The sequence below is a fragment of the Cebus imitator genome, unplaced genomic scaffold (assembly GCF_001604975.1).
Source record: "Cebus imitator isolate Cc_AM_T3 unplaced genomic scaffold, Cebus_imitator-1.0 Scaffold718, whole genome shotgun sequence".
Lineage (NCBI taxonomy): Eukaryota > Metazoa > Chordata > Mammalia > Primates > Cebidae > Cebus > Cebus imitator.
In genome coordinates this window covers 407,605-430,752 of record NW_016108033.1, presented here as the reverse complement: position 1 = coordinate 430,752, position 23,148 = coordinate 407,605, and positions in this window count along the sequence as shown.

Below are 23,148 nucleotides of genomic sequence, written 5' to 3'. Positions count from 1 at the left end.
GAATATTTGGAAAAAGGAATTCCCTTCTTACATGAACCTGCATCCTTGACAACTTATCTGCATACAAAGTGAAAAGTCAGGCTTCCCAAGTAATTGATATTCTTTTCTTATAGTCACAATATGAGTTTACACAATTACAATCCTATATTACTCCTTGTCTGACTTGTTTTCTCACAACTATGTGTATTTCTAGCTTTGGAATAACTTTAAAACTATCTGATCATAAAACAATTCACTGTTGACAGATAGTTATTTGACCTTCTATTTTTTCAGGTAGTCAGAGATACGAATTGCAAAATATAATTTTAAAATTGCCCTTTTCTAAGCTTAGGAGCAATGTGAATTCTCATTAAATTTGTTTGTAATATTTATGACAGAATGCATGCATGAGAAAACCTTTTGTGAATGCTATGTATATATTGAAGTGTACAAGAAAACCTGTAACTTAGGATATAAATATAGCTGAGAATAGTAAGAAACAGTCTTCTGACAGTAAATCTATGCTAAGGCTGCTGACTCCACTTTAAATTGCATAGAAACTGACATGCTTATTCCTGACATAGTCATGAGACCATGATTAATATATATTTCACATTTCATCATGTGAGAAAAAGATGGGATTGCATTTGAGCCTCAATTTCTCTTTTGTATGTTAGTTGCAAAAGAGAAATAAAGATAGAAAAGCTCAGGGCTCTTAATGGATATTCTTCGAGATGAATCGTAAGTTATACATACTTAATAGAAATCACTAAATCTAAAAGTTCACTGCAAAAAGAAATTTTTTTTTCACAAATAAATCGTCAACAAAATAAATCCCCCCTCTCTTTTTTTCTCAGAGAAAGATTCTGGCTCTTGTATTAGGGTTCTATTGGTATATGGATGGCACTTAAATGATTTAGCAGGTATTTAGACAGTGTGATTTTATACTTTCAAAAGAAGAGCCAGATGACATTAGAAATAACCATATTTGTGATTTTCATAGCTCCAGATAGAAAGCTTTTAGAGAATTTTGAAAATGTTTACTAGTAGTAGTAACAATATTTTTAAAGACTTTTTTAAAGACTGCTCCCTTTAATTTCCCAGTTTTTTATTGAAAAGTAGTTTTTATGAATTCAGTAATTTTTGAATGCTTCCCAAAATAAATATCTTGATGGACAATTATTTTGCATATGTACATACGCACTTTTAAGAAAATGTGCACATTGTATTTCCCCATTTATTTCTTTAATGCTTGTTACAAAATAGCATAATCACAAATTTTGGTTGAATTAGCTAAGGGAAAATAATAGAAAAATCTAACAATAGTAGGAGGAATTACCCTACAGTAGAGAAATTAACAATGTATGGTGAACATTTTAGATGGCGTGCATCTATGGATACATACACATTCACAGATATTACAAAATCTGAGTTTCACTACAGAGGCCAATAGTCGGATTATCAGGAACTTTGAGAGGGTGGGATTCCGTTGTTGAATTCATCAATAGTATAAATATCTCATGCTAGGAATCTGATTGGTATATCCAATAATGCTGGAATATTCTTTTTAGAATAGATCCACATCGTGATCACCCATATATATAAATGACACTTTACTAATTTTCAGCTTAGACTATAACGCCAAGAAATTTAAAGACAAATTCTCTGGGAAGTGAATGATTTCTCTATAGGTAAATTACAGGAAGTAGAAATCAAATTATAATTGTCAGTTTTAAATATGAACTCAAAACATGGGAGTTTTACCTTTGCCACAAAACTTACTCTGACCTGAAATCAAAGTCAATTTTTGAGAAGATTTTGACTGCTTTTAACATGATCTATTCTGATCGTGATTTTCAAAGTTTAATTTGCAGGTAAAAGATTCATTTGTAAATACGTGGTGGGGAGAGGGACCTCAATGAAGTGCCAGCACTCCTAGACCCTCATTGTCTACACTTAACACATAGCTGACATGTGTCATATTTTTTATTAAATAGTTAAAAAATGAATATGTGAATAGAAACTGTTTTTCTCATGTAATTATATTTTTATCAGAAAATATTCTCAATGTCATACATCTCCAATTTTTTTCTAATTTTTAAAATGTACCTGTCCAGCAAACCTGAAGTTTATTGCCTTAACTTCAACTTTAATCCTTGTATTCATGTATCAGCTTGGCTCCTTATATTTGTTAAAAAGCAAATAACTTCTATATAAATTTAAGGTCATCAATTATTTGAATGCTATGGAAGCATTTATTTCCCTAAGAAGCAAAAACCCAAAAGACCAAACTGGGAATTTTGCAAAATTGGGCGTGGCAATTATTTGAATGCAGTTTCCTTTGCAAATATATAAGCACAAAGAGAAATGGGAAATAATTTAATCATAAGTTACTCAGTAATCAAATGCATATTTGCTTCAAATCAAAAGTTTAGGATGTATAAAATTTTTATACAATATTCCTATATGAGCTCTTTTTATTAACATTTTATTGTGCAATATAATTATCACCTCTCATTCCCTCAGCTTCTTGAAGTTTTTGTATTGATTAAAGAACAACCCTAACCATTGCCATTATAAACATCTTGAAAAGGCAGATCATTATAGGTGATATTTTGGTGCGCGAAGAGAAAGTTACAGTAAAAATTTTACATTACATAATGGCTCACTTCAGTTTTAGTGTTCTACATGCTACACAAGCAGATAGACCATTTGTGTACTCACGTATTACAATGAGTAGTGATTTTGCAGAAGGTAAACTGGAAGGCAAGTTTAATTACCTAAGCAGATTGTTTTATTTAGTTTTCTCTCTCCAACTTAATAAATGAATGTAAAACTTGTATACAGAAAGTAGGATTAGTTGTAAGATCCGTAATCATTAACACAGTAAAATGAATGCTGTGATATACAAATATATCTTAAGACAGTAGTTATATTTGCCACAAACTGTCTGTACAATGGGCAGATTGCAGAGAGCGCTGAAAGTCTTATTCTAGAAGATAAGTTCTTTGATATGTCATGAAGGAACTGTGAAAATACACTTCTGTGATTGTTTCTGTGTCATGTGCCTCTCTCAGACCACTGAATTACTAGAATAAACCAGTTTCCTTACCATTTCAGAGGGCTTAATTCTTTGTTCATTGTCATCCTGAAAGAAGAAAGAAAAGTTTTAATACATCAAAGCTCTTCATTTTACTATTCAGTGTTTTAGTTAATTTAATGTCCTAGGAATTCACATAGGGGTTTTGGCAGTGGTTGTGGCATTAAACTGCATTTTAAGTGCCTGAATAAGATGCAACAACATCATTACCTTGGATGAAAGTGCAAGAAGAACACTCTATTGGGAGCATTATAGTATCTGACATGAAGAAAATAATTCATGAGTACTCTTCATAAAATTAGCTTTATTTCTCCATTCTAGAATAAATGATAGGGCATTCGAAAGAATATGTCCTAAATCAGTAGCAAGCTGCCCCTCCTAAATCTCAATAACTGTCTGGGGTAATCTTCGACAGCTGGGTGCTATTAGGATTTGTTCTAATGGTGACAATGTGGAATACGCTAACACGGGGCTTATTGCCACTTATCCAGCAGGGGCATGAAATGAGGTGACATGGTAATGAGTTGATACAAATGACTTTTGTAACTTTCACACTGCTACCAGGCTGAGGCAGGCAATCAGAGGGAAACTATTGTCTGCCTTTCGTGATGGTTTTAATGTGTTCCATTTGATTTAATACTGCTGGTAGGCAAAATGTGAAAGGAAAGTAGGTCACTGCTTCTTTGCTTTGCTCAGATAACAGGGCATACTTACCTGGTTTATCCTAAGAGTTATATTTATTTTTGCTGATGACAAAGAGATGTATTTTGAACTAGGATTTATGCCTTTCATTGTAAATAAAGTTATCAAATACTGCTCTGAGTAATTATTAAGTGATGATAACAGACACTCTTTTAAGAAGTTATTGAAATTTATTAATGTACAAATAAATTTAGCTACTTCCATACTCATCTAGAATAAAGAGCTGTCATATAGATAATTAGCATTACAAGTTGGAATTTCTTAAGCTTAAAGAGTCTGAAATAATTTTTGAACATAGGTAGCTGTCAGCCTTTTTTAAGTACACTATTATCACAGATAAACTTCTATTTGCATAAATGTTAACTACAGAAAACGAAAGGAATATTTTTTAAAGGCTTTTAATAAAAACTTAGCTTAGAATAATTAAACTCGTAAATGTAGAAAATGGTGACCTCACTAGTAAAATATGTCATATTTGGTGGCCTTATTCTCTCTGTGCTTGCAGCTCTTATTAACTTTTATTATAAATGTTATTTTATATAAAACTAAGTAAAAAATTAAAAATCAATGCATTGGTTTAGATGTTTTTATATGGGCAAATAATATTATTACAAAAAGGGAACACTTACATTTTGTAATTATTTTGTGTGTATCTGTTACTTTACAATCATAGCAACTTAATCCATTTTAGGAAAATTGCTTTAAATCAGAGCTTTCACATTATGGGTAATTTCAAATGCATACAGTCATAATTAATATATGGAATTTAAATGATTTGTGTAACTATTTGTTTTTCTTCCTAGTACAGAAAATGCAGGTCATCATGAAATTAACTAAATAGAAGTTGAATGTTCCTTTGTGGAGGGAAAACCAATTCCTGCCATGTGCATTCGAAGTTAAAGGCACAGGAGAAGGTAGCCTCGGTATCTATGCCCTCCATCGGAGGCAGAGCATCAAATCAAGCACAGCCTGGGACAAATTGGGGCAGAACTGCAGCTGCTGCTCAGAAACTTCTCTGTCCCCTTGTTCTCCTGTGGAGAAATTATATTTTCTTAAAAAAGAGCTTTAACTATTTACCCTCCAATGGTTCGCTTCTTAGGGACAGCAAGGTTTTTTGCATTCATCATAATGAGAAAGACTGTTGTTTGATATAACAGCCTGGCTGGAGACAGAGGCAGGGATGTTCAGTCCCCTCCACTTTTGTGTAAAGAACAATTGCATCATCTTTCTTGTTCAGATGGAAAAGGATAATTTCCTATATAGTAAAATCTAGGAAGAGAACTCAATTCCAGCTTAATGAGCTTCTACAAAACATATCGGTAAAAAGTAGCATATAAAATACTGAAGATGTTCAAATGTGCATTGTGTAAACATAAAGTTCTGATACTAGGCTTCAGAAGTTAAGAGAGATCTCTGTTCTAAAAAAAAATATGTTATTGTAATGATTTCAATTTAACCTCATGTTTTTCAGTGAGTTTGGGCACCATATGAAAGGGCTGAAAATATTTTATTAAAAAAATTGAGGGTGTGTTAAAGATGATTTGATTAAGAACACAGACTATTAAATGTATCAGATTTTCACTTTGACAGAGGAGGGGAAGGAGTGTTGAGTGATATCCCTGATACAGGATGTCATTCTTCAAGGAAAGTTTTACAAAGCTCCAGATGCAACCTCTTTCAATCAGAACAAACAACCTCAAAAATAAAATGAGATAAAATAGAAAGGAATATGAAAGAGAAGTAGATAAAATGAGACTAGTATAATTAAAAAGAAAAAAAATCAAAGTATATCATAGGTTGCAAAATTAATTTTATTTCCTCCACTTTTGAGTACATTATAAGTGTGTGTGTGTGTGTGTGTGTGTGTGTGTGTGTGTGTGTGCATGTGTGGTGTTTTTCGTAGTTATATTACATATTTTTTTCCTGTGGATTGTGTTAGAAAAGAGTTTGCAAATCTTTGCTCCAAGGTAGCAGAAAGTGAAATATAACAAGTAGCATGTTTGCGAATAAGCAGGGTCCACATATATATGTTGTAATGCCGTAGGTGGAGAAAACAAAACAAATCCTAGTTTAAATTTCTGCCCCAAACTGAAAGTCAGAAGGCCAGATGTTCTGTGCAGCTGAGCCTGACCCACAATTCAGCTGCTGCTTTAACAGAAGATGTACTCGGTGTGCTGCCAAATGAGTAGCCATAGAGATTCACTCATTGTTCCATGGGCAATTATTCCCCTGGGCAATGCACTGGAAACCAACTAAGATGAACTATAGTTTTCCTTTCTTTCTTAATACAATGTATATTTATGAAATATTGCTCTGGGTGTAGGGCTTATGTTGTAGGTAACAAAAGAGTAAGTATTATGTCTTAATCATTTGTTAGTTCTTTAAAAATTTACAATATTAAAGAAGGATATGTATTGAACAATAGAATTTTAAAACCATATATTAAGATAGGGTCCTATATTTAAAGAAGTCATGATGTACAAATAAAAGTAAATCAACTAATAAATAAGAAAACTATAATACTGTGTGCTATATAAAAACACATCATGTTTAAAAGCAAGTAGAAGGTGACATTTGAAAGGAGGAATAAATCAAAAAGCATTTTAAAGTACAATTTGTAATAAATATCATAAAATTATTGGAATTTGTATGATGAGACAAAATAAGAAAAAAATTGTGAAAACTGGAAATGGAATACACATTGGGGCATGAATGTATTTTGGGAAGCTTAGTAAATTGTGTAATTCAACTAGTAATTATATATGTGAATATATGATGATTATATGTTATGTCTTATAGCAGATATTATCAATTATTCTGTATTACATACTTTAAAATATCACAGTTACATACCACTAAAATTTTTTGATAATGAAGGCAATTTTCAATTAGTTTAACAATTTATTATTATGTGTCAGTTACTGTCCAGAACACTTTTCAAATCATAGTCTTCAGCAACATTTCCCCCACTTTATAGATGAGAAAACAGGCCCAGGGCATGTAAATAACTTGCCCTATGCCACCCAACTAGTGAGCTGAAAGCTTAGCCCTGTGTGTGCAATCCAAAGACGCTTACCATTTTGTTCATATAGGTAGCCTGGTCTGTTTATCTTGATCATATATTTTCTATTCTTTAATTTGTGCGTGACTACACTTGCAACTAGTTATGCATGTACAGACATTAGTGACATATTTCTGTCATTTTCACAAATAGGTATGTGCCCAAGGGGCGTGGAATGCATGCTATTCTGAATAAAGTTACTTTTCTAAGATTTTGTTTCCACAATGAAACATTGGGTGCAGACTAAATTTGATTGTGCATCAGACAAGTAAGTACAACAGCTTGAAGACTTTGAAACAGTTTAATAACCAAAACATACAGTAAACTTTTCAAAAGGTAGAGTTATAATTTAATTATAGCTGTCAAGTACCAGAGGCCACAAATAAGATAATAAATTCAAGAATATTAAAAATTAGATACCTTAAATAGAGTACCAAGCAGATGCTTGTAAGATTAATAACAAGCTATTAAATTTCTGTGGAACATCACAATAGAGAAACAATAGTTTTAAATATAACAGTATTTTGCTTATTATTAACTTATAAACCATTTTGTGGGCATATTGATGTAAGTCACTTAGCTCATAATCTTTAATTCTTGTGATTTCTTCTTTTATTGTTCAATATTAAAGTTTTTTCCACTCCCTTTTTTCTGTTATACCCTAGCAAATACTTTCTCCCTTTTTTTCTTTCCTTGATCCTTAACATAAGTGCATTCACAATTTTGTCTCACCTAAACTCAATTGTTATACACTATCTAAATATATTAGTATTATGCCTCTTGTACCATGTTTCAATTCTTAATTTTTCTCAGTTTCTACCTTTTTTTTTAACACATAAAAGGGATCAAATATCATCCCTTATGCTTAAGTTCTTCTATGGTTTTGAAATCCACAAGACTGTGGGAGAAACAATATTCCCTTTTAATTAAGCATCCACATTTTCTTGTAAAATCAATTTGTAAGATGAAATTATCTTTCAAACCATTTCTATGTGTACGTTTCAAGTCTTTAATGAAATCATGCATTTTGCTTATCAATGCTGCACCTTTCTGTCATTTGTAAATACAACAAAAAAGCTATGAGGATATTTTTGTTCATTAATAGATCAGAAGACGGAAAGTATGGAAGTAGATTCTTAAAATGCCCAGAATATCCCCTGAAAGTAACATACGTTTTGGAAGATTGTGTCACAACTTTAGGACTGTTTAATTTACAAAATTTAAGCATGAGATATTGAACTTCCTATAACTGCTGTCACTTTGCCAACAGAGCGATCAGAATAGGTGGGATATAGTTAAAGGTTAATGTTTGCATGCCACCCAGGTCACAAATAAATGTTTCATTTCTTTGAGAATCCCAACTTTCATTGCTATAAATAATTAATTATGAGAAATAGATGTTGGTTGTTAAAGGTCATAAAAGAAATACATTTTTAAGCATTCCTTTTAGTAGAATAGTGCAAATGACTTAGAAATGAAGCAGCTACCCAAATATCAGCTCTATGCCAACAATTAAACTGAAGGGTGGTGAGGAAAGATAGCTTTTTTTTGATCGGTTGTTAGCATACTGAGAGTCCAAAAATATTTCGTAAGAAGTTTGATTATTATTTATTATTTATTTAATTCTTGTGGCTTCTTATGTGTAAACTCTTTCCAAAGACTTTGTACCTGTATTGCATCTTCATTTTCATCTTTGTTCCTTACTTTTTGATGTGTCATTCCTGCACTCTGTGACCTTCTGTTTCGCTTCTTTTGAAATTACTGAACATCAAAATCTTTTCATAGACTATATAGGATGTATTGCACCTATGTTGACATAAACTCTACTTCTAGAAAAACAGGAAAAAAATCAGTTAACTAAACATTAAAACACACACAATAAGAAAGTATTTAAAAAATTGCTTTTTTGTCTGCTTGCTCTTTGAAACACAGACATAGATACTATGCATATGGTAGTTGCTTTATTAAATAAGAGTCTTTGGTTTCCAAATCACCCAGAAGGGGGTGATATGAATTAAAGTTTTAGGCAAAGTAGTTTCAAGACTAGTTACAAAAGCTTTAACTGTTTAGCTAGGGAACTATCTAGATTAGGGAAAACAAGATAGTACAGTTTTAGCTGTGATATTTCACAAACATCAGTATGTACTTATGATTGACAACTATTTTTAATTTTTGAATTTGAAACCACTGTCAATTTTCTGCCTTTGTATCATATCATCTTATTCTAGCTACCATAGATTTACAACTAAGAGTATACTGTTTAGAAAAGTTTTAGTTAGGTGGACTTGGTGGTATTTTCCCAAAATCTGAGCTGTCATAAATTCACAAAATAATTAATTTTCTACCCAATCAGAAACATCTCTGGTTAGAGAAAAGCTGGTGGTCCTACACGTTTAAACTTAATTTGTACAAAGTTGTCTACCTCTGTCACGCCGATAGCATGTCACTGAATTAAACATTTCAGTTAGAACTTTTGGGGTCAGGTGATTAGATTAATGACTTCTGAAGAGCAGTAGGCATATTTGGACCTCAGTTGGCAAATAATTTGTAAGAAAGGTAGCTCACCTTTAGAAATAGTGGAACAGTTTTCTCAATTCTTAGCAAAATGACCTTTATTTCCCTTTATCCATTAAGTCATGAAATAAAATTGTGTTTTTGACAAATTTTATTTACTAAGTAATACTACATTTCCTAAGTTTATTCGTTTGACATATTCATTCGACGTATATGGAACAATGAGTTAGGTGTTCAGCTGGAAATAACAAAAGATCAACCGTGGCTTAAACAATTAAATTGCTTATTTGTCTCACATAACAAACATTGCTGGAAATGGGCAGTGTGGGGATGAAATGGTGGTTCAGTGATACCTTAATGTTTTTGTTTTTAGTTCAACTCAATTATATTTTTATTTTAAATGATTTTTGTTGAAAAAAAAGAGTGAAAAGTCAAAAACACTTACACAAGTCGATGAAGATTCATTCCAATATCACTGTCTCTTATATAATAACATACTTATTCCTTATGATTTCTACTTTCTGTATCTTCATTGTTGTTCCCAAATGCCATGGGACACCCATTCTGAGGTCAGAAAAAGGTTAAAAATAATTAAAAGTTGACATATCTGACTTTACACAGTCTTATAGCCATCTGTTTTTCAAAAGATGCTATTATGTGGCTTAAAAGAGGCTTTTCCAATTTCTTTTCTCTTAATAACTAAAAGATTCCAACATACCTAGAAGTTCAATGATTCTTCATTTTAAACTATACATACATTGTTGGTATTTATGTGTTGTAACATAAATGAGAACATAACATTTATACAAAAAGTTGATAACTTGCATATTTTATTCTTTTAAAATTATCCAGTCATCCGTGATTTGAGTGCATTACTATGGTTGATTCTCTTTCATTCCTCAACTGTGGGGAAATTGTACTTCCTAGCCTCTGGAAGTAAGGTGTGACCACGTGGCTAAAGGCAGTAAATTTCAAGAAAAAGTAACTTGCACTATTTCTGGCTACAGCATTTAATGATTTGTGCAGGACCCTCCATCTCGGCTCATGCAACAGAGATCCTGGAAGCACGTGCTGACAAAAAGCCCATCATTTTGAGTTCCTTAGTACAATGAACAAAGTGCTTGCCTATTCACAGTCTCCCCCGAATTGCCCACAGCAAAAGACAGGCCACCAAACTGTACCTGCCTGTCTGCTGTACCTTGTGTCCTCTGGAATAGCAGCAAATTACTTAATGTTGGTTTTCAGCGGTCCCAGGCATCCGGTGTGCTGGGTCTCATCAGAGTTCTGAGACAGGCAAGGTAGAAACTGATCCCGGTGTATCTAGGCATGTCATATTCAAACAATAATTATTTTAAAAATAATTTTTCAATCATTTCTGTATGTGTTTGATAAACTAGCTGAGGCTAATTGAGTATCAGATTTTCCTGGAACACTATGTACCTTTTAATTTATAGAATGATATTTGTTTCACCATGTTGGCCAGGATGGTCTCGATCTTTTGACCTTGTGATCTGCCCGCCTTGGCCTCCTAAAAAAATGCTGGCATTACAGGCCTGAGCCATTGCACCCAGCTGGGTAATAGAACTTTTAAGGCAGGCAGCTACCACAGATACATACCTTTATGCTTTTCTAAGAAAATGTAAAATTAATGATGAATTTTATCCTCCTTCTCATTAAGGCAGTTAACTTTGAACAACAAAATTTACTTTTAAATGTCTCTTGTTCTAACATACATGATATAGTTATGCAGAATTTTATTTCTGCTATCCTTAAGGATGTTATAGTCAATATTTACTGTTATCACCATGTTACAGTGATTGTCTCTTGCATGACTACACTCTGACTGAGCTCAGTTTTATTCTAAATTATGTAGCATATACTTTTCTTTCACTCAGGATCTAGAAGTAGTCAACTCTCTTAGATTTTTATGATCAGAAGGCATCTTTATTGTATAATCACACTTCAAAGATAATTAAACCACTGTACCTGTCTGTCTTGGGACATATATTTTCTAATGAGCTAACTATATTATTCAACTTACTATTGCATCCATTATTTCTAATATTAATTCAGCTATTTATCATTTTGTACAAAGAATCTACTCATCATATTGTTTAATTTTTGTCTTTTAATTTTTTACATGTATGACTAATATTTGATAAAAGTGTATACATCAATGTAGTTGTATGGACATAAACATTTTGCTAGGAACTCAGTATTTCATTCAGTCTTAGAATTCACACTTTCCTCCAATCCTGGGATATTCTTAGCCATTTTCCTGTAAATATTGACTCTCTCAGTCCCTCTATTGTTTTTCTTTGGATATCCTATAAAGGCATAAATTAGATTTCAAGCCAGCCTTCCTGCTTCTTAATTTCTTTTTTATGCATTCATCTGAATATCTCTATGATCTCTATTATAAATGATTCCCTCAAATATGTTTTCCAACTCATCAGTTTTCTCTTGACTATTGTTTAAACTATTTATTATTGATTTCTATGACCATTATTTCTTATTTACAGAATTCATATTTAATTATTTAATTCTTTTCCATACTTGTTTTCTTTTACAACATCTTGTTTTTGCCTTGCTTCTTTTTTTCTCCTCAGTGAACATTCTAAACATATGTATTTTAAAGATACTTGAATACTGTCTTATTGTATCTTAGGATTCAATATTGCCTTTTTCTCACTATGCATTATATTTAATCATAGTTTATTTCTCTATTTGGTTTGTATATATTAGTGATCTTATTTTTAGTTTCAGTTGTTGTTTTTTTTTAAACCCAACAAACGGAAACCCAACACAGAATGCTACGAGTCATAGCTTCTGCCACATGGCATAGTTTCCACCACAAGGATTCTAGGTCTTTTGCTGATTCAAAGCTCATTTTTATATTGGTTTCTTCTTAGGCTGTAAAACTTTGGATCTGCACTCACAAGTGATAGATGTTTTGATTTTTCATTTCTCATCCACTTATAATTTTCCAGGCAGGTAGCCAATGAACGTGCCACCAAGTCTCTAGTTGGTGAACCTAATAATTTCAGTGCTTTTTCTAGGAGTGGAGAATCCTTTATTTATTCAGGTTTATATAGAAAAGTAGTTGTAATACTCCTGTATGCAAAAATGTTGCTCAATTACTTTTCCCATCAGGGCCTTAAAGTCCCAAACTATATCTGTATATTTGAGTCTGATGCCCTTTGGGAAATATTTTTCCTTTGAATGAATGTTAGAATTACCTAGAGAGAATAACATTTAAAATTTATTTATTGAAGTTGATATGGATACAGAAAAGTGGACTTATGAGTAATGAGCATATTGGTGAGTTTCAAAAATTAAACATGCCCTTATAGCCAGCATGCAAATAAACATAGGACTTTTTTTTTTGACCTTACTCATAATCTTAAGTGTGTGTTTGTTGTGTGTGTGAGTGTGTGAGTGTGTGTTTAATTTCTGATGCTTGAGAATTTCCTTTTCTCAATTTCTTGTTCTCAAGTTATACTGTTTATTTATTTTATTTTATTATTATAATTCAGCATCCGTGTGTGTGTGTGTAACGGTGGGGTGTTTCGTACCTCAGTTTTGCTTGCTACATTGGTCAAATATTACCTGCCTCCTCATGCACTAGTTGCTTTGTCTTACTAACTGTGAGAAAACTAGACTCAATTTTTCAATTATAAATGTCTGTATTTGGCTCTAAGTTTTTGCAAATATTCAAATCTCATCAAATTGGAATTTCTGAGGAACCTGCAGAGATGCTTGCTTTACTGCTTTGGAAATTTCCAAAACCTTGGATGAGAGATTCCAATAATATCATATCCTCTCAGCCTTCTGTCACCATGGGGGGAGAATGGGATTGTACACTTTTATCTGGTATACCTTTATCTTCCCCTAAAAGAGGCACTGTGTAGTTCCTCTTAAATTTGAATAATACTGGCACATTTGGCACAGACAAATAAGGGTGAAAAAGTTGCCAAGTACAATGGAATTATCTTATGGAATGTAGTCTACACACATGGATCTTCACAGCGATATCACTGATTTTTTTTAAATTTTCATTTTCAAAGATAATTTTAGAGATTTCTCTCTGAAGCCATTACATCCTGAAACAATTATAGGTTTTATGTTCTATTGTCTTTTTTTGAGTTTCATATTTTCTCAAAAACTGAAAAGGGAACTATTGTTAAAGTAAGTTCTTTTTATCCACCGGATACATTTATATGAAATGGATATAATGGTTTTTAATTGTTAAAAATAATGTTAAGTTTATAGCTTATCATATATTTTTTATTTCTCCATTAAACAATCATTTCCTTTAAAAATTACTTGAGTGAATTTTAGAAACATTTCTTTGATAGTATGCTTCTGGCTCAATATAATTAAGATGATATTGAAAATGAGTGCCTGAATTTCACCTTCTAATTTTAATTTTTTTGTTGAAGCATTTTTGAAGCTTGGAAATATTAAATTGTGTCTTTCCAATTACAGAAAATATTATAATGTTAAATAACAGTCAAGGTAAACAATAAGTCATTTATGTAATTTATCATTGTAGCGCAAGTCTGAAGATACATTATAAAGGCTTGAAAAGCCTTTTAAACATTCCAGAGCCAGGATCAAACATTCCAGAATTTCTGACAGTGAGCTCTAGAAGCCAGTGTTTTTTTAAATTCCCTAGGAAATTCCAACTGTAACTAAAGTTGAGAGCCACTCATTGACTATATGTATTATATTGCGGTATGTTGGCTTAAAAGAAATTCTTAAAAAGATAATAGACACATACTGATGCTTTAGATACATAGTACTATAAAATATCAGAAAACAAGGCTAATGAGAAAAAGCAATAAAATATAAATATTCATCAGTAATTCTAAGGAATCCTACTTTGATGCTAAAAGGCAGCAAAAGATATAAAATAGGAGAAGTCATTTCCAGACAAAAATTAATATCAGTTCAAAAGTGAATTATTTTTTATTTTAAAAAGATATGTAATTTACAATGAGTTTATTTTAGGACACGATGGCTATGGTCAGGTACATTGATGACACCAGCCTAATTGTTTGGTAAGTTTAACCTAAAGAGCTTTCAGCTTTGTTTTATTTGTATTATAACTTAACCCTAGTGTTAATATATATTTACTTTCAATATGATTAACAATAATAATGTTTAGTCAAATATTTACATATATAAAGATTATTTTTCCAATAATTTACTTAGGTTAGGCCATGAGATACAGAATAATGGATTTTGTGATAAACAATGCTAAGTCTCTTGAATATTCTAAGAAAATTGATTTGTAGAAATGTCGTCTCATTGCTTTAAATTATAACTTTTTTAAGATCATCATTTTTGTTCACAATTTATTGACTGAAGACAAGTACTAAAATATTTATAGTTATATTGGAATTGAGGCAAAATAGAAATAATTGTATCCTCTTGATGTCAACTTGTATTTAAGTCCCAAATCGTCTATTACCTATGTGACCAAGTTCCTACATTTTCCAAGCCTCAATACCTCCATTTATAAAATTAAATACTATATATCTCATTAAACTTTTGTGATCATTTTCAGTTTTTTACATAAGCAATTGTATCATTTTCAAATGATCGCACTTGCATCTTTGTCACATTATTCATTTGTATCCCTTATTTTTAACAATTTTTGCATTGGTGCATCTACATGTGAGGAATCTTTCTCTGTTTCCCAAAATCTATATTCTGACTGGGCAGGGTGGCTCATACCTATAATTCCAAAACTTTGAGAGGCTGAGGAGAGACAATTGCTTGAGGCCAGGAGCTGTGGACTGGCCTGGGCAAGATGATGAGAGACCTCATCTCTAAAAAATTACAAAAATTAGCCTGGCATGTTGGGAGGTTGAGATGGGAGGATCACTTGATTCCAGGAGTTTGAGGCTGCAGTGAGCTGTGTTTATACCACTGCACTTCAGCCTGAACAACAGAGTGAGACCCTGTCTCAAAGAAAAAAAAAAATCTTTCTTTGACAATCCCTACCTCCACCTGCGTAGTCAGCTACCATCCTCCCTAAATACTGCTCTCTCATGCATGTGGTATCACAGTGGTCTCACTACGAGACTTGTGCTTTCATTTTTGCACCCTGAGTCTCTTTTTCACACATGAGAGTTTTAATTGTCCAATATGTAATATTATATAAGGTGCTTTCTGAAAACCTTCTAATGGCTTTCCTCTAAACTTGTAAGTACAAATTTATGTATTCATTTAGATATAGATCATCCATTAAGACTATCAATAAAGCCCTGCATTAAAGCCCTACATTATCTGGTCAAGACCTTGTCTCTTACCATTCATTACTGTGTTCCAGCCACTCTGGTATCCCTATTTGTTCGTATGCTCTCTTCCCTCTGCCTGCAATGTTTGCTCTAGATATTAAAATGACTTGCTTCCTCCTTTTTTCCCCGTCTTCTCTGAAATGTCATAGCCTGAGAGATGACTTTTTTGAACACTTGATCTAAAACAGCATTACAAAGAAGATATACCTTTAAAAATATTTTTCAAAAGCATTACTCTGTCACTCTCGCTATGGACTCATCTTTATTTTTTCTGATAATACTTACCTCAGCTAAACATTGTATATTTTATGTCTTTGCCTCTAAGATATGACATCAATGGGGATGGAATTTTTTTTTAATGTTCATTGCTGTACCCACTGCAATGCTTAAAACTATACCTTGTATATGGCAGGTATTCAACAAATATTTGTTGAATGAATAAACTAATGCAAGAATGAATTGGTGAAAATGTTGTGAACAACATTAAATAATACTAGTGATAGCTTGTGTTTGTTATCTCTTTCTGCATAACCAAACACACCAAAACCTAGTGGCTTAAAACATTACAAATCGGGAATTTGGGCAGGACCCAGCAAGGTCATCTCTGCTCCACCTGGCATCAGCTGGGGCAACTTAAATTCCAGGATCTGGGACATCCAAAGGCTCATGCTCGTGTCTAGCTGTTGGTATTGGCTGTCAACTTGGACCTTAGCTGGGTTGACAGAAGAACACCTAGGTATTTCCATTCGATGGGGTTGCTTTACTATCCTACAGTATGATGGCATGATTCCAACTAAGACACTTAACAATAGAGAAAAGAGACAGACAGACAAAAGGTATACTTCATTTTATCATATGGTTTCAGAAGTCATGCAATGTCATTTCTGTCCCATTCTATTCGTGAAAACATGTGACTAAGCCTGGGTCATATTCAAGGGAGAGATATTAGACTTCAGTTTATAATGGAAAGAGTGTCAAATAATTTGCTGACATATTTTAAAACCATTACAGATAGCACTGTTATTTTAGTCCTCATTGTAATGGAATTGCCTCTAGGATTTTCCTATTCAATAATAGCAAATAGAAGATTGATAGGCCAGCTTATTGCAAATGAATTAATGAATATGACAATTTTGCATATGTAAAGACTTATTTTTATGCCTCATTAAAAAATTGCACCTAAGTAGCTATTAGCACATATAGGTATTACATTAGTCTTAAGAAACTGTAAAATGTATTTTAAGTAAAATGCATTAAATGTTTTGAAATACAAGGATACAAGCAACTTGTTAAGTAAAATGTAGTAATTGCAATTAGTGCTGGCTGGCCCGTTCTATGCATGCATTCCACTATTGTCCATACTGGCTTTTCTTTGTGCCCTGCCAATGTTACTGCCAGCATGACAGCATTTATGAATTTATTGACCACTTCCAGTTTTTGGTATGATAGCAAAATTTATATCTGAAATAAGATTTTTCTTGCTTCAGAAAAAGATGTAACTTACTGCTGATTTGATGGTTACCTGTCTTGGAGGCTTAGGACATTAGTACCCAGCATTCCTTTCCAAGAAGCCAATATTTATTTCAGCAAGGTAAATTTGAAAAAAATTAAAGTCATTAGTATTCCAGCAATAAAAAGGAATAAAATATTCTGTTTCCATCACTGAACATTGGATGGTTTATTCACATATAATATTTAGATACAATATTAATTTTCTTGCAAAGAATCTTCTCATCTAGCAGTGACTTGCATCTGGCATCAGATACTGTATTATTTTGCTTACTTCTACAATGCTGACATATTTAGATTTTTACATAAAGGCCCCCTTGTGTGATTGTACATACATTACATAAATGAAAGCTCAGAAAGCAGTTGGAAATATTGCTTCTTTTTAGGGATAAGCAGATCCATTATATGATAAATATAATCATATTTAATAATACATCTCCATATTTGAAAAATCCCTCATTATAAAAGAAATTTTAATTAAAAAATTAGACCAAGCATACAATTAAACAAAACTCAATTAGTAATCTTACTAAATGGGAGACTAACATTATTTCAAACTGTAGAAATAACAGTAATATGAATAGTTTAAATGCACTTATGTTTTTATAGTAATCATTTAAAAAGTCAAAAAAGTATTACAAGTACTTTGTATTACATTTCCTTATTGCATTCTCAAAAAACAAAGGGAAAATTTAGGATATCGAAAGACAGAATCTGATTCTTATAAGAGATCCAGTAACACTTGTTTTTCTTTTGGATAGTGAGAAGTAAACTTCTATTATAAAAGGGAGATTTTTATCATTAAATTTTAACAGGCAAAGGATGTGTACAGTTTCAAAAGCTGGCATGATTTTACCTTCAAATTCTTTTTCCTCCTCAAATATTAAAAGTATTTGCAGATCCTTAGACCTGTTTGTCTACTTAGCCAAGTTAAATTAAAATGCAAGATGATAATCTATTGTTAGATTATTTTTCCAATATTGACAATCAGTTCTCTTCTATAATGAACTTTTTCCTGAGCTAGCTACTTCAAATCTTTTTATCCTGTACCCATAGGATTGAACATGATTATGAAAGATAAACCTTAGTAATAAAAGATGAAAAGAGGTTATGACATTCTTATTAAACAGAAAAGGCAACTTCTTTTGATTCTAATCTTATAGTTACCAGCATTATTAGAACATTATTAGAAGGAGAGGAAATAGGCATATTTATTCATAAATCTTCTTCGCATAAATTATACTTTCTAAAGGGTAGAACTTTTACAAAACTAGTGCATTGTGATTCTTTTGTTTTGTGTTATGAAATGTATAATAGAATTTCTACTTTTTCTACAGAGAAAATGTTTAAAATATAAATATTTTATCAGAAATAAACTAACATATTAATAGAAAATTACTAAAACTTCCAAGGGGTTAAATAGTAGGAGACAAAAAATTAATCTTTCATGAGCCATGTATTCCAGGCAATTCACCTTTTTTTAAATTTCATTTTATCATTCCAGGAAACTAAATAAGAGTTCAAAATAGTATTTTTGAAGTGCTTTAACAGTTCAAATAACTATTTTAACAGTTCAAATATTCTCTTTTAGAAGACAGAATCCAAAATAGACAACTTAAATAGGAAGGGATTTATTAAGAGGTAGAGAGTCACTAGGTTACTAGGAGAGATAAAGAGATGCTAGGCTCAGGCTCCAGGATCATAGAAATGAGCCACTGCGTAACCAAAGTCAGGGACTCTCAGAACAGGAGGCTGCTAATAGAGACACAAACTCCAAAATAACTTCCTTTCTGTGACAGTCCAACAACTACTAAAATGGGATGCCCTTTGAAAAACTTAAAGAACTCATCACTATAGTTAACAGTCTAGAATCTTACTATTCTGACTGTATTACTCAATTATTAAACAAACTCATGATGAGTGTGTCTAATTGCAGAAAACCAAAATTATGTGTGTTGCCCTAGCTGTAAGGTAATATAGGAAATGTAACTACAGTCCAGAATCCATTTGCTTAAAACAGGTTGGAGGGTACATTGGAAAAGGTGTCACATGTATCCACCAAGCTCCCCGCTTCACCACCTCTTTGTATACTCAGCACCAGTGAAGATCCTGTTCCAGTTACTATGGCAGAAAAACAAACTATCCCAAAGCTTAGCATCTTCACATAACATTTTGTTTTTTCTCATTGTTCTGCCTTGAGTCTTTAAGCATTGTCAGCTCTATATTGACTAGACCTGTAGTCATCTGAAAACTCTACTGGGATGGGTAAGCCAGAAGGCCCACTCATGTGGCTGGTTATTGGAACCTCTGTTGGAGACTAAAAGCCCTGAAGTGTTTTCTTTATATGCCTGGCTTCCTCACTGTGTGGTAGCACAGAACTCAAGTCACAAATGCTCTAGTGTGCAAGGAAGATGCTCCATTGCTTTTTATAAAATAGTCTCGGAAATTACACATCATCACTTCTGACATATTCTATTAGTCTTAACATTCTCTGAAAGCTAATTTTAAGGTAAGGGGTTATAAATCCCACATTTCAATGAAAGAATTTTTAAAAACATTTACAATATAGCAAACGCTTTCCCCCTTCTTAAACTTCTAAACAAACAAAATAATCAATAGTAAAATTTCCTCACTTGGTTAATGTTGTTATCTGAAAATAAAAATATATTCATCCTTTCCTCAACAGGGAAAACCCAGTATTTCTGTCGTTGTACGCATCTTTAAGGGATGAGAAAGAAAGAAGAAAAATATGTGCTTGTAATACTTCTATATCTATCTGAAAGCTTTCTTTTGCAGTGTTCATATCTCATTCTTAAGTTTCTGAAGAAGCATTTTACCCTCACGTACCAAATTATCAAGATATGACACTAAAGCTGAAAGGGATAAGAAGTAAAATTTTTTTATTGTATAAGATTTTAAAATTTCCATAGTTTTAGGAAGACCACCTATCACATTTCTTAGCACCAGAACACATAGGCCCTGACAATAGAGACTAACACTCCATAGTAAAAAACCCCAAACATACAAGATATTTTTTTAATCTCCCATATATTTGAAACTAGTTGATTCTTCACTAGTCTATTCTTTCTCCAAGAGCAGATGTTTCTGATAAATCAGTTATTCTTGTATTTGTCAGCTGCCTCACTTATTTTATGGTAAAAAATAAATTTCTTGTTCAAAATAAATATGTGTGGAAACCTGATAGTGAATAAAGTGTTCAATAAATCAAGTAAAGATGTGTTTGCAGCAACATAATAGACAGAAAGGGAATAATTTTTTTCTAAGCAAATGCAGGAAAGAATTACTGAAGAATCAAATGTAATAATTCAGCTACTAGGTGGTCGACTGAATCCTCTGGGATATAGCACCATAGTGATAGTTCTCTGCAATTTCTTGATTGGCACTTTTTATTGCCAGTATTAGATATGACTTAATGTGAAGAAGTTGATGCTATTGAGCCCATGCAAACCTGTCCCTGAAACCATGGTCATACTCTGTATAAACCCATTAACCAAGAGCAGGGATGGGTGTGGAAAGAAGGCGATTGACATCCTTAAGTCAAGGTACCATGTATGTTTGTCTAATTATTGACAGCCTGCTTTACAGAATGTTCATGTCAGTGTTAAGTATTCTCACTCATTAGACCCATTCAGTGAGGTTTACCCATATTCCTCTTTCACAGGCTGCCTTGTCATCAATACTCCAATCTTGTTCTTCCCAAATTCCTCATTATTCCTATAAACCATGAGCTACTGCCCATGAATCACCACGTATCTGTATCGGCAGTGGTCCCTAATTCCAGGATAAAGAGAAAACAATTTGTAACAGCTTTGTTTACTGCCAAGATTTCTATTTCCCAATTTCTTCTCAGCTATCCCGTTCAACTGCAACATTCTAAGTATAGCTGAAAAAATGTTATAGGCAAATCCCAATGAGACTATAAACATGGGTTTGGCAAGAAGCGACAAAAGTAAGCACACAGGAACACATTAAAAATTGTTCAAACTGAGGTTTGTTTTGTTTTCTTTCATTTCTGAGATGGAGTCTTGCTCTTTTGCCAGGCTGGAGTGCGGTGGCGCGATTTTGGTTTACTGCAACCTCCGCCTCCATGGTTCAAGTTATCCTCCTGCCTCAGCCTCCTTGGAGGCTGGAATTACAGGTACATGCCACCATGCCCAGCTAGTTTTTATATTTTTAATAGAGACGGGGTTTCACCATGTTGGCCAGGATGGTCTCAAATCTCCTGACCTCGTGGTCCACCCACCTCAGTCTCCCAAAGGGATGGGATTACAGGCATGAGCCACCCAGCCTCAAGCTGGGTTTTTAACATACCACACTCAGTTGCACAAGAGTTCTTCTAGGAGTGACTGGCTTCATAACTTTCAGATGAACTAACACGAAATTTATTTGTTTTTTATTTTACTTCAAGTTCTGGGATCCATGGGCAGAATGTGCAGGTTCGTTACATGGGTGTATGTGTGCCATGGTGGCTTGCTGCACCTGTCAACAAGTCATCCAGGTTTTAAGCCCTGCATGCATTAGGTATTTGTCCTAATGCTCTCCCTCCCTTTGTCCCCCAACCCCTGACAGGCCCCAGGATATGATTTTCCCCTCCCTGTGTTCATGTATTCTTATTGTTCAACTTTCAGTTATGAATGAGAACATGTAGCATTTGGTTTTCTGTTCCTGACTAACACCAAATTTATAATGGAAGTTTAGAACTTGTCACTTGTTTCATCTTCTGGTGTTCGGTATCCACCATGGAACAATAACAAACGAAGGTAACTTCTGGTCACTTGAAAGAGAGCTTAGCATTGCTCTGAAACCTAAGAAGCCTCTGCTCTGACTTGTGTACTAAGCCGGTGATAGGCGTTATGAACCATCCTGATCAGACAGGCATTTTAAGCATCATCGCATTCAGCGGCTAATAAGGGCTGAGTGGAAGCTGTCTTTTAATAGATCAAGTCTGAGCCAGCTGGAAAGCCTTTTCTTGCTTTCAGTCCAACTCAAAACTGGCAGTCTGATGAGCCACTTAGTAAATGTGTCAGAGCAATACAATTAAACATGATATCTATTTCCTCCAGGATCTAAAGAGATCCACAATATGCCTGTTTCTCAGTAGTAGAGAAAGTAAACGGAAGCAACTTATTTTTCTGGAGGAGGCATTCTAATACGTAGAACTACAGATGTCAGAAAATATAAGATGCCTGTATACTGTGTTTTGGCATCCAGAATGCTAACTACTTTCTGATCGGGTACTATCAGCAATAGTACACCTTGGCACAAGCATGCTATGTCCCACGATGTGATGAGGTATTTAAGGTCTACAGACTAAATTATAGCCATGAAGCAGAGTGTTTGCATAATCCTAAGGATTTCAATAAAGATTTAACATTGTACCTCTTTGAGAAAAGCATAATGCATCCTATGATTTTCTGATTATTGGGATAAACAAAAAATGTATAACATTTAACAAATCATTACTGCATAATAAATATTAGAAAGCATATTAATTTGTTACAATAAAAATGAAAATATATATGAATAGTCACTACTTAAGTTTGGAATAATCCTTTATTATTTTCTAGGAGTCATTTTTCTTCTGCACAGATAAAAAGGTGAAAAACCAGGGGTGTGTTAGGGGCCCTTTCTTCTCTCTCTTTGATGTCTTTGATAATAACTCTATATTCTATGACGCCTCCAGGGATTCATTATTGTTTTGATTTGCTGTTTTAGTAAGGACAGGGACGCCCCAAAAGTTTCCAATTAGTTTGCCAACCAATATCCCACACTCCACTGAGAAGTATTGTGGGAATTTTGCCAGTGTCTGAGTATTTATAGTCTAACCATACACTCACGAACTGAGGAAATAACTATAGTGGGAGCGCATAAACAGAGTTAACTCTATTTATCATCTGACCCTCATAAGCCCTCAGTCTGATCAATGAAATAGTATGGCATTCTAGATCCAAGAG